The sequence below is a fragment of the Gossypium arboreum genome, chromosome 12, assembly GCF_025698485.1.
Source record: "Gossypium arboreum isolate Shixiya-1 chromosome 12, ASM2569848v2, whole genome shotgun sequence".
NCBI lineage: Eukaryota > Viridiplantae > Streptophyta > Magnoliopsida > Malvales > Malvaceae > Gossypium > Gossypium arboreum.
Genome location: NC_069081.1, coordinates 28,268,365 through 28,279,882, shown reverse-complemented (window position 1 = coordinate 28,279,882; position 11,518 = coordinate 28,268,365). Strand labels below are relative to the sequence as shown.

General features: G+C 37.8%; 1 non-coding gene across 1 annotated transcript; it reads left to right on the top strand.

Annotated features, from left to right (window-relative positions):
• Positions 1-10,008: 10,008 nt before the first annotated feature.
• On the top strand, positions 10,009-10,115 carry LOC128286276 (small nucleolar RNA R71). Its single transcript, XR_008276819.1, has one exon. It is a non-coding gene; the product is annotated as a small nucleolar RNA R71 (small nucleolar RNA).
• Positions 10,116-11,518: the final 1,403 nt, after the last annotated feature.

Sequence of the window (11,518 nt, the reverse complement as noted above, 5' to 3'; positions counted from 1 at the left end):
CCCTATGGGCCTGTAGATCGGACGTGTGTCCCCTGCACCCTAATTAATGCAAAACAGAATGCCCAGTAGTAAAAATATGATGAATACAAAAAATGATGAATTACTATTAATATGTATGTAAGTATTGTTTTTTTTCAGAACAAGTCAAATGACATAGAACTTAATTATTGCAACAAGAATAAAACATAGCTAAGCAATTAATTCAAATCAAATCTCAACAAAATAGGGATCAAATTAGGGAATTTCAACAATAATGGGTTATGGGTTAATATTGAGGGTAAATCAATTAATGGCTTGTTAGGCTCAAAGGGGTTCACTAAGGGTTAATTATGAAGGTAGGGTTTTGTGGAGTGAACGATTAAACCTAAGTGCCTTTATCATCTTGACATATCAAATCAAATGGTGTGGTCTTGACATGCATAATCAAGCAAGTTCTAGAATAACAAATCAATACTAATGTACTCATAATAGAAGTAAGCATAAAAGAAATAACATATGATCTAAAGGCTCAAGATCTCACAAAAATTATGGCTTTTTGATGTTTAAACTTGTGAATTTCAACTCAAGATAATATCTAAACTTAGGGAAACAACTTAAAAATTTTTAATTCTCAAAAATCAACTTATCATGCTTGATTCCCTAATGTCTTAAAGTTTAAACGATTAATGCATAAATGCCTATGTTTTAATTCAAGACATATTAATAAAAACCATAACTTAATCAAAATTCATTTTAATAGTGGTATGAGAAGATCACATGAGAACAAGACAAAATTCAGGGATTTTTCTGATAATGACATAAATAACCTGCCCACACTTAAGATGTACATTGTCCTCAATGTACAAAGTTAGATTCATGACGATATAGATATAAGATCATAAAATAGGGAGAGAAGTGAAACTTTCTGAATGATGAATGGACTCCTTGAATTGGAGTTATGGAGAATAATCGGCCAAAGCAATGATAAGATTGGAGAAGGATACTCCGGTGGTGGTAGAGGTTCATTAGTCCTTAAGTCCTCACCAAAAGAATATTATATCTAGTAGTAGCTATGGTCGTGGTCGAGTAGGACATGATAGTCGTGGAGAACCTTTTCCAGTGGATTTTTTAGTTCCTAAATGATGATAAGCTTTGGAGCTCTTTATAACTATGATAAAATCAAGAACTCTTTAGGAAATTTAAGGAAGCATAATTACTTGTAATGAAATAGTCGAAACTATAAATTATTCAATAAAAATTATAAAACCTAAAATTAAAATAATATTAAAGGAAAATAAAATAAAAAGTACTTAAAGAAGATAAATAAAGATAAAAGTGGAAATAAAAATAAAAAAATGAAAAGTCTTTAAACATCGTCATCGTCGAATGGTTCGTGAGGTGGTGGTGGCAATGAGATGTGAAGGTGCTGACAAATCTAATGAAGAGTAGCATCAATGTGATCAAAACGCTGAAAGCACTACTACTCAAACTGAGTAAGGCACTTAGAGATGTCAGAGTATGAACCCGGCGCATGAATTGGACGATGGATGGGTGGTGGCTGAGACGGTGGGTCCTCATGACGTGGAGGGACATCATCAGTAATGTCGTCTAGGTCCTCCTCCTCGGTGGACTGGACGAGACGGTATTGAAGAAGGTAGGTTCCACGTTGTTTCTCGATCATTCTCATATGTAGCATGCTCGAGATGCCTTGTGAGGACATCTGGCCGATGAGAGTGAGGGAGGATGATTGTGCCGTTGTGTTGAAGAGCCCAAAGTGTCGAACCAATCGAGTCACATAGGGTCCGATAGAGATGACTCCTCTCCTATGTCGCTCTGTCTGATGGCAGATGGCGAGGGCAATGAAATAGGCAAGGTCGAAGACATGCTCGTTCACCATGCTCCACAAGAAACAAGCGTCGTGAGTGTTGACGACGCCAGTGCTCTCTCACCGTCTTGTCAGAGTGTGGGCCAAGATGGTGTGTAGGAATCGTAGGGATGGGGTGAGGACTGATGCCTTAGAGCGGCTAGGATAATAGGTGGCCGAGGTAAGGACGATGTCCTTCCAGCACTTTGAGGGAGAGTAGTGGATGTGGTGATGAAGGGTGTCGAGTTCATTGTCGTCCATGAACTCCTCCATGTACAGCTCTAGTGCAATTCCAAACTCTGGTACGCTCAACTGGAGCACTAGACCACCAAAGCAGAACTGGACTGTTCCAGGATCATCGAAGTTTGTCATGACGACCTGAAGATGGAAGGTCGAGCAGAGTTCCATTGTGAGCTCGAGGTACATCGACTCGTTGATCTCAAAGAAGAGTCCCCACGATTCATTCTTTAGGAGGGCTCAGACCGCGTCAGCCATTTGAATTTGTTCAAGTACGACCCAGTCAATGCAGCGGCCCACACCTAGGGGTCGGGCCTGTAATATCTGAAATAGTTCCTCCTGGGGTCCCAAGGGAAACTGGAGGAAAGGGTGACGGATATTAGCGGTAGGACCCGAGGACGACGTTGCTCCTTTCCTTTTCTTCGAAGCGGGGACGGCGGTCTTCTTGCTATGTGAGGTTGACATAGTATACCTACAATGGTAAGATGAAATAAAAATAAAATTACTCTCCAACCATAGCATGGAAAAAAATATACATGGTAAAACAAATAGAGATACTTCATAGCAGTCATGTACTAAAGAACAACTATGCTAAAAAAAATAACCCAATCAGATATATTAAGTCATTATTATGAATTAGACTACGGAAATATCTAGTGAATGAATGCATGTGGGTTTGATAAGTATGAAATATGGTGTGGGTAAGCATGAAATTTATGGAAACAAGAAAAATGGATGACTGTAGCAAAATGTATTGACTAACATGGCAAATTTCTTAACAAAGAGCATAAGTATTCTATCATTATAAGTATGATTAATTTCTCAAAATAAAACAAAATATCATGAAATAAGTAAAAGAATGGAGAGAATAGAGGGAAAAAGAGGTGAACAAACGCAAGAGGGAGGAGCTTTGGGTTGTCGAGGTACTGTGGTCGGTGCATGTGTATGGCAGGTAGGGCATGTGAAGTTGCAGCGGCTAGGGTTAGGGATTTTGGGGAAGGGGGTGATGAATAGTGAGGGGTATATATATTACGGCCGTGTGCCCTAATTTTTTCCCGTGTGTTTCGCGATTTTTTAAATTTAGGTAAGTTTGGCATTCGGCCCACGCTCGTGTCCCTTGGGTGTGTGGGTGCACACGGCCGTGTCGAACGGATGTTTTATACTTCGTTCGCTTCTCCCACGCCGTGTATGGATGTCCACACCCGTGGTATTTTATCAGTCTTAAGCACGGTTGATGGGCATGAGCGTGTCGTACGCCCGTGCTAAATTCTCAGTTTCAACCACGGTTTATAGGCATAGGTGTGTCGCACGCCTGTGTTGGTTTGACAGACTTGCCCAAGGCCACGTCACACGGCCGTGGAAACTTATCGCATCCTGTGTTACGAAAAAATTTTGCCCTGTTTTCACATGGCTGTATCGCATGGCCGTGTCTCCTCTGGTGGTGTGATCACGACCTAAGGCACGCTCGTGTGCCTGGCCTTGTGGATTAGAAAACCTGTGTTTCAATGACTCAGTTAGTGATTAAATGTCAAAAACTAAAATTTTAAAGAAGTTAACATCGTTAATGCTCGGGTTGCCTCCTGAAAAGTGGTTATTTATAGTCTAAGCTCGACTTACCTTTCTGTTGCATGGTCATGGTGGTGCGAGGAGTTTACACTCCTCATCCCTGCTATCAATTTTATCAACATAAGGTTTAAGACGAGTACTGTTTACCTTAAAAGTACTAAATTTGGGATGAATTACCTCAAGTGTACCATATGGGAAAATACTGAGTACCGTAAGAGGGATTGTTCTATTAGGTTCAGAAGTGGCAATATGAGGGTCTGCTGCATCTAGTCGTACTTTGTCTCCAACCTTAAGTTGATTTGGTGAGATATTGAGCTCGTCATGGTGTGGTTTTGGTTTATCGTGTGTCATTAGTTTATGTGTCTGCCATTCATCTAGTTCCTTGATTTGTAGCCTTCGTTCTTCATAGATAGGTCCTTTGTTATTACTCAAACATGGCTCAGGTGTGTTCTCTAAACCTGTTTCCTGCAAAGTAAGTTGCACCACATTGTCAGTTTTAATAGTATGATTTATACAACCACCTTAAATTTTCAATGTGTTATTCAAATTACGAGCTTGAAGGGTGATTGTTTCATCTCCTACACGAAGTGTGAGTTTACCTGTACCAACATCAATTATAGTTTTGGCAGTTGCTAAAAAGGGCCTTCCTAAAATTAAAGGCACGTTACTATCCTCCTCTATGTCTAGAACAACGAAATCAATTGGGAATATAAATTTGTCAATTTTAACGAGTACGTCTTCAATAATACCCCTAGGAAATATGATAGTTTTATCGGCCAATTGAATGCTCATCCTAGTTTATTTGGGTTTCCCAAGACCTAGTTGTTTAAACATTTTATAAGGCATGATATTGATACTAGGCCCTAAATCAGCCAAAGCATTATTAACATCTAAGCTACCAATTAAATAAGGAATCGTAAAACTCCCTGGATCTTTCAATTTGTTGGCCAGCTTATTCTGTAATATGGCTGAGCAAACTGCATTTAACTCCACATGCGGCGCCTGATCTAACTTTCGCTTATTTGCTAAAAGCTCTTTTAAAAATTTGAATGCGTTCGGCATCTGCAAAAGAGCTTCAATAAATGGTAAGTTAATATGTAATTTCTTTAAAAGTTTAAGGAATTTACCGAATTGTTCGTCTGAGTGGTCTTTCATTGTCGCATTTAGGTATGGTACACGTGGTTTGTACTCTTTACTTACTTGTTTTTGGTCATTGTGGTCCAACTCACCTTTACCTTTACTTACCACAGTTTCTTGCCTCGGTTCTGGTTCAGGTGAAACTAACCCTTCCTCATCTTGAATGGTAATTGCATTGAGATGCTCCCTTGGGTTAGATTTGTTGGAACGCCGGTGCCTCCAAGGCGCAGCGGAAAAATAAAATAATTAAAACATTCCGGCGATCCAAACCAAGGATCCATGTGTAAGGAACGAATCGGGGTGAGAAAAAGGGTTTCGAAATTACCAAAACTTCAATCTGAGTAGACAGCGACGCCTAGGCAATAGGAATGCTAAACCACTATCGAACCAAGCCGCAACCTTTTTCAATGTCGGCCTCTACGTAGTCCACCCGATTGACAATGAACGGTAGAAATCCTAGAAAACTATTTTCAGAGAGTATTTTGCTAAACGGCTGCTAGACCACCTTGCATATTTTCGGACTAGTTTTTATATATACTTTTTAGGGTTTTTACCCTTTCTATATATAACTCCCTCTTAATTGGTATATATTTATAATGAATTTTAATTCATTAAAATTAATCCGAACATAATAATTATCATTCAAATAAATATAATAATGTTTAACCGAAAAATTATAATTACATTAATTATAATAAAGATTTCAGTAAACTATATTTATTTAAACTTATATATGAACTAAATTCATATATCAATAAAATTATGTTCTGATTATGTGTACAACATCCTTGTACATATAGTATGTTCAACAATTTGATTGCCCAATTAAATTAATTCTATAATTAATTTAATTCATGTGACAACCAAGCAATATACCAACTATGTTTTACCTTGTTCATTTCAACCATAGGGTGTGTGTGACATCCCAAAATTGACCATAGTCGGGAAGTGGTTTCGGGACCGCTAAACCGAGTCACCGACATGTTCGAACGTAATATTTATTGTCTAGAATATGTGAAAATGCATGTGTGAATTTTGGAGGATTGGTTCAAAATTTTCCTTGAATCTCAAATCGAAACTAAGTTGTTAGGTGAGTTAAATTTCGGCCATGCATGTTGTTTTCCTTGGTGAGTGTTTTGATGTTGTTGTGATGAAAGCATGGAGATGAGTGAGTTCGAATGTTTAACAAAAAGGAAATTTTGTGCCATTGAGTTCTTGTTGTTATGTGTGTGTGTGCATGAGTATTCGGCCATGCATGTTGTCTTCCTTGGTGAGTGTTTTGATGTTGTTGTAATGAAAGCATGGAGATGAGTGAGTTCGAATGTTTAACAAAAAGGAAATTTTGTGCCATTGAGTTCTTGTTGTTATGTGTGTGTGCATGAGTATTCGGCCATGCTATAGAATTTATGTTGCAAAATGATTAATGCTTAATGAGATGTATAATAGTACTTGTGAATGAGCTTGAGAGTATTTAAACAATTAGACATGAAAAGGGTGGTAATGAGGCTGAAAAATTGTTGGATGGTTAATTGGGTAAGGAATGAAGCATTCGCCATATGGGGTATAAATGGGCATAGGTGTTAAATACCTTGTATTGGAAACTTTGATAAATAAGTAGCAATAAATTAAGATGAGATTGAGTAAATTTTCGCTTAGTTGTGTTAAGTATTCGCCAATAACCATAATAATGCATGTGAATGCCGTATGTTTGTGTTTGATGGAGAGGTAAATTGTTTGATTTAGCTCAAGAGCAAAGGGAACTAGATTGGACAAAGGAAAGGAGAAAGCAAACGAGTAGCCGATTTGGAACCGTTCTACCCCAAACAAAGTAAGTCATTAAGCACATATGTTTGATATTGCTTAAATGATTGGAAAATCTATGCAATTGTGTTTAATGGAATGCTATATATGTATAAATGAAATTGTATGTGTATGGAGTGAGGATAATTGTTGAATGTAAAAGAAATAGTGGAATGTGTAGAAAGTTTGCTTTGGCACTATGTGTGCGGGCAATACGTGTGTATGGTGACGAGATTGGCACTAAGTGTGCGTGCTGGAAATATATGGCACTAAGTGTGCGTGCTGGAAATATAAGGCACTAAGTGTGCATGCTGGAAAAATATGACACTATGTGTGCAAGCTGGAAAAATACTGACCTTGGGTGTGCGAGCTCGAAGGGTATGGCAATGTGTGTGTGGCTTAAATTGCGTGGCACTAAGTGTGCGAAATCGAGTGGTAAGCACTGTGTGCGTACTCTATATATATGGAGGGTGTGTCTCCATTGAATTGAGTATGGACAGCGGATCGGTAAGTACCTCGAGCTCATGACGAATAGAGAATACGTTCATGCTTGGGGTTGAATTTGGTAAGCCTTAAATCTATGTGATGATTGAAATTGTATGGTTGTGCTGGAAAATGAGTTAATGTGTAAAAATGCTTGATTATCTTGTTGTGTAGAATATGAAATGTGAATGTATGACTTGGTACGAGATTGGACCGAAGGTCCGAGGTACTATGGTATAGATTCGATATGGATGAGTACCTAGCCTCGTTTGTTGTACATGTTGTAGTAACTTTATCGGTGGATTGATGAATGCTTATGACTTCTGAGTTGTAAACTCACTCGGTGTTTTCTTGTCACCCATTTTAGGTCTCTCGGACTCGTATTGTTTGCGTGATCGGGACCGTCGTTGAAGTCATCACACCGCTGAAATCTTGTGGTATTGTTTTCGTTGTTGAAGAACATTTGGCATGTATAGGCTATTATATTTTGTCGAATTGTGGGTTGTAAACTTTAAGCCATGTGAAAATGGCCTATGTGGTCGTCGAGTGGGATGCTAGAACCTATAGCCACGAGTCTTAGAAACTCTAATTTTGATAAGGTGGCCATAATTTGTGTCATGTATGATGGATGATTAAGGCCAAGGAAAGATTCATGAAATTGGCATAGTCTACTGCAGTAACTGTTGCGGACAGCAGCAGTGAGATGAGATTGAAAAATCACTAAAAATAGTAGAAGTAGAATTAAATAGTGAGTAAATTATGAAATTGAACCTTGATGAATCTATTTTTATATGGATGAAATGAAACGACCATATGAGCAGTATACTGAGAAATATTAAAGTTCTCATGAGACAGGGCCAGAACGGTTTCTGGGTCCCCTGTCGCAACTTTGAAAATTTACCATAAATTATCCAGAAATAATTAGGAGTCATGCCTTATATTTACAGATTCCATTTTGAGTCTAGTTTCATTAGAAACAAACGGCACCAGTATTAAAGCCCTGTACAGAGAGATATTCAAGTTGTAACACGCGAAGGTCAGAGCAGTCGATCCCTGTAACATGGGTGACTTTAACTAATAAACTGTACCAATTGGCCCGACCGAAAATTCTAGAAATAAATTCATGGATGGGTATGTGAGTATAAATTCAGGGAAAATTTACGAAACCAGTTTCCGAGTTTTGAAACTCGAGATATGATTTTTAAGGCGACGGTGACGCAGTTTTCCAGCCTGACTGGTAATGTCAAATTGGTTGGTACCTTGAGAGGATTTGGCCGTTAACCCCTCGTGTCCGACACCGGCGACGGTCACGAGTTAGGGGTGTTACAGTGTGACCCTATAGGTTATTGTAACGTTAGCAGTAATATTAGAACGAATCTAATGTTACAAACAATGAGTGGCATCTAGCAATGCATCAATGCTACCTAAGTTACAAGAAGTCATGATTCGACATAACCTTTTGTGATTAACCTTTCATGCATTAATCCTTAAGTCCTATATCTTTGGAATGGACACAAGTCATGGAATAGTCACACTTGCATAGTCCATCCCATGTTTCTTGATACCTTGAGTAGACTATGATACACAAATAAGTATGACATCTCATATCAACTTATTTGAGCATGGCCATGCATTTCTAGCCTCACTCAATCAAGTGGCCTGAGATATTACTCCCATTATGTAGGAGGGACTTATCCTATATTGATCAACTATCCCTCAACATAGATTGTGGTATATCCAACATCAGTCTTTATAGAACAACCAGTTACGATGTTTGTTTGACTGTATCAAAATATACAACTCACGATGTTGGGATAAAGATGATCTCAAGTATGAGGATCATATACATATTAATCACTATGAGTAATGTTGTGACAATTACATAATAATCCAAGAAACATACTCATAGCGGGTCAATCCAATATGTTGTTCTCTAACACACATATTCATGCATTGATTCTGACACTCCATATCAATGACAACTCTTTATCATCAATCAACTACATGTTAGTCTTAATGCATTATTATTGTCCTAGCCAACAATAATACATGACTAAGGATCTTTTAAGAATAATCATATTATTCTCAGGACATTATTATAAAATAGTTTATTTATGTACACAGAAAAGAAGCTGAAATAATAATGGCAACGCCTTATTATTAATAAACATGATAAACCAAGTATGTTATTACAACCATCTCATGATTGATCTTTGGGCATACTCTTACAAGATTCAGTGTTACTCGGCAGGCTACCTTGTGGTCATTCAGATATTAATTTGGCAAGCTGTCCTATCTGAGTTTCGAGCCCTTGAATCAACACTTGTTGATTCCTAAGTGCTGTCTCGGTATGCTGAAAACGAGTTTCTGTCACCGAGATGAATTTTGTTAGCATCTCCTCAAGGTTCGACCTTTTCTCTTGTTGATAGGGTGGTTGTTGGAATCCTGGAGGTGGTGGTGGTCTTTGATTTCCTTGGCCTCCCCATGAAAAATTTGGGTGGTTCCTCCAACCTGTATTGTAAGCGTTACTATAAGGATTATTTTAAGATCGAGGATTATTACCCATGTAATTTAACTGCTCATTCTCTATGTTGTGGCCATAGGGTGGATATTCTGAATTGCTTGATCCACCTCCACTTGCTTCACCCTGCATTACTGGGTGAACCTGTGAAGAACCAAAAAAACCGTCAATTTTTCTATTCAAAAGTTCTACCTGATTAGAGAGCATGGTGACCGAATCGACATTAAAAATGCTGCCTATTTTCGTTGGTTTTGTCCTCATGACTTGCCACTGATAATTATTCAGTGACATCTCTTCTATAAATTCATAAGCATCCTCAGGTGTCTTATTATTTATAGTTCCTCCAAAAGCTACTTCAATCATCTGTCTAGTCGAAGGATTCAGGCCATTGTGAAACGTTTGAACCTGTAGCCAGTGTGGTAACCTATGGTGAGGGAACCTTCGCAAAAGGTCCTTGTATCTCTCCCATGCATCATAGAGTGTTTCTAAATCCATTTACACGAAAGAGGAGATATCATTACTTAATTTGGCTGTTTTAGCAAGCGAAAAATATTTTAATAAAAATTTTTCGATCATTTGTTCCCAAGTAGTGACCCTCGTGGTAACGAGTTCAACCACTATTTAGCTTTGTTCATCAATGAAAAAGGGAATAACCGAAGGCGAATGGCATCATCAGAAATGCCACTGATTTTAAAAGTGTCGTAAAACTCTAAGAAATTCACCAAATGAGCGTTTGGGTCCTCGTCCTGCAAACCATTAAACTAAACAAACTGTTGGATCATTTGAATGGTGTTAGGTTTCAGTTTAAAATTATTTGCAGCAACAACAGCCTAACTATGATCGATTTAGTTCCTAGTAAAGAAGGTTTAGCATAATCATACATAGTACGCGGAGCAGGATTCTGATTTACTGGATCAGTGACAATCGCAGGAGGTAGCGGATTTTCCTGGTTTTCAGCCATCTCCTTGGTTGTGGTTGAAGTGTCGTCTTCTTGCTCTTCCTCTGTGTATCTTAAGATTCACCTTATTTCTCTTCAATTTATGTGAACTGTGCGATCAATCTCACTATCAAACAGTAATGGTCCCAAAGGGTTTCTGCTAGTCATACACTATAAAAACCTACCAGGAGCGAATAAAAGAAAAAATTAGAAAAGAAAAAAAAATTAAATTGCAAATAAAGTAAAATGGCTAAAGTAATAAAAATTGAGTGTTCCTAATATCTTAGTTCCCCAGCAACGGCACCAAAAACTTGATACGTGATATTCGTGACAGGTTTTAAAAATTTATAATTAATCATTCTTGAAACTATCTATTGTCATGATGAATGCAAGTGTACCTATCGAACAGTAGTATAGCTTTAGCAAGACCGGATTGTCGAGCCCAAAGGAACCAAGAGTACTAGTAATTACTTTCTTTTTGTTATCTAGCCTAAAAATTAAGGGATTTGTTTATCTAAACTAATTAACTAAACTAAGAGTGCACAGAGAGAAATTAGGGAAAAGCTTTAGGGAAAACTCGATTGATTAAGACAATACCCAAGGAAAAATCCACCTAGACTTCACTTGTTATTTGACTTTGAATCAGATAGTTTATTCATTTGACTTGATTCATAGAAATCCCTATGTTATATTATTATCTCTGTCGAGACTAACAACGTCTAACCCTAGGTTGATTAATTGAAATATCTTTCTAATTAATGCCCTAGTGATGCATTAACTCGATCTATGGATCCCCTTATTAGGTTTCACCCTAGCGCAGCAAAATCTTGTCACCCTATCTCTAGGCATGCAATCAACTCTGCTTAATTATGACAAATGTACTCTTAGACAGGGACTTTTGCTCCTTTGAATAAGCGCATTAACTTGAATCAATATCCTAGAATATTAAGACAAAAATTAAGGACACATAATTAAAAACAAGTCAAATATTTAT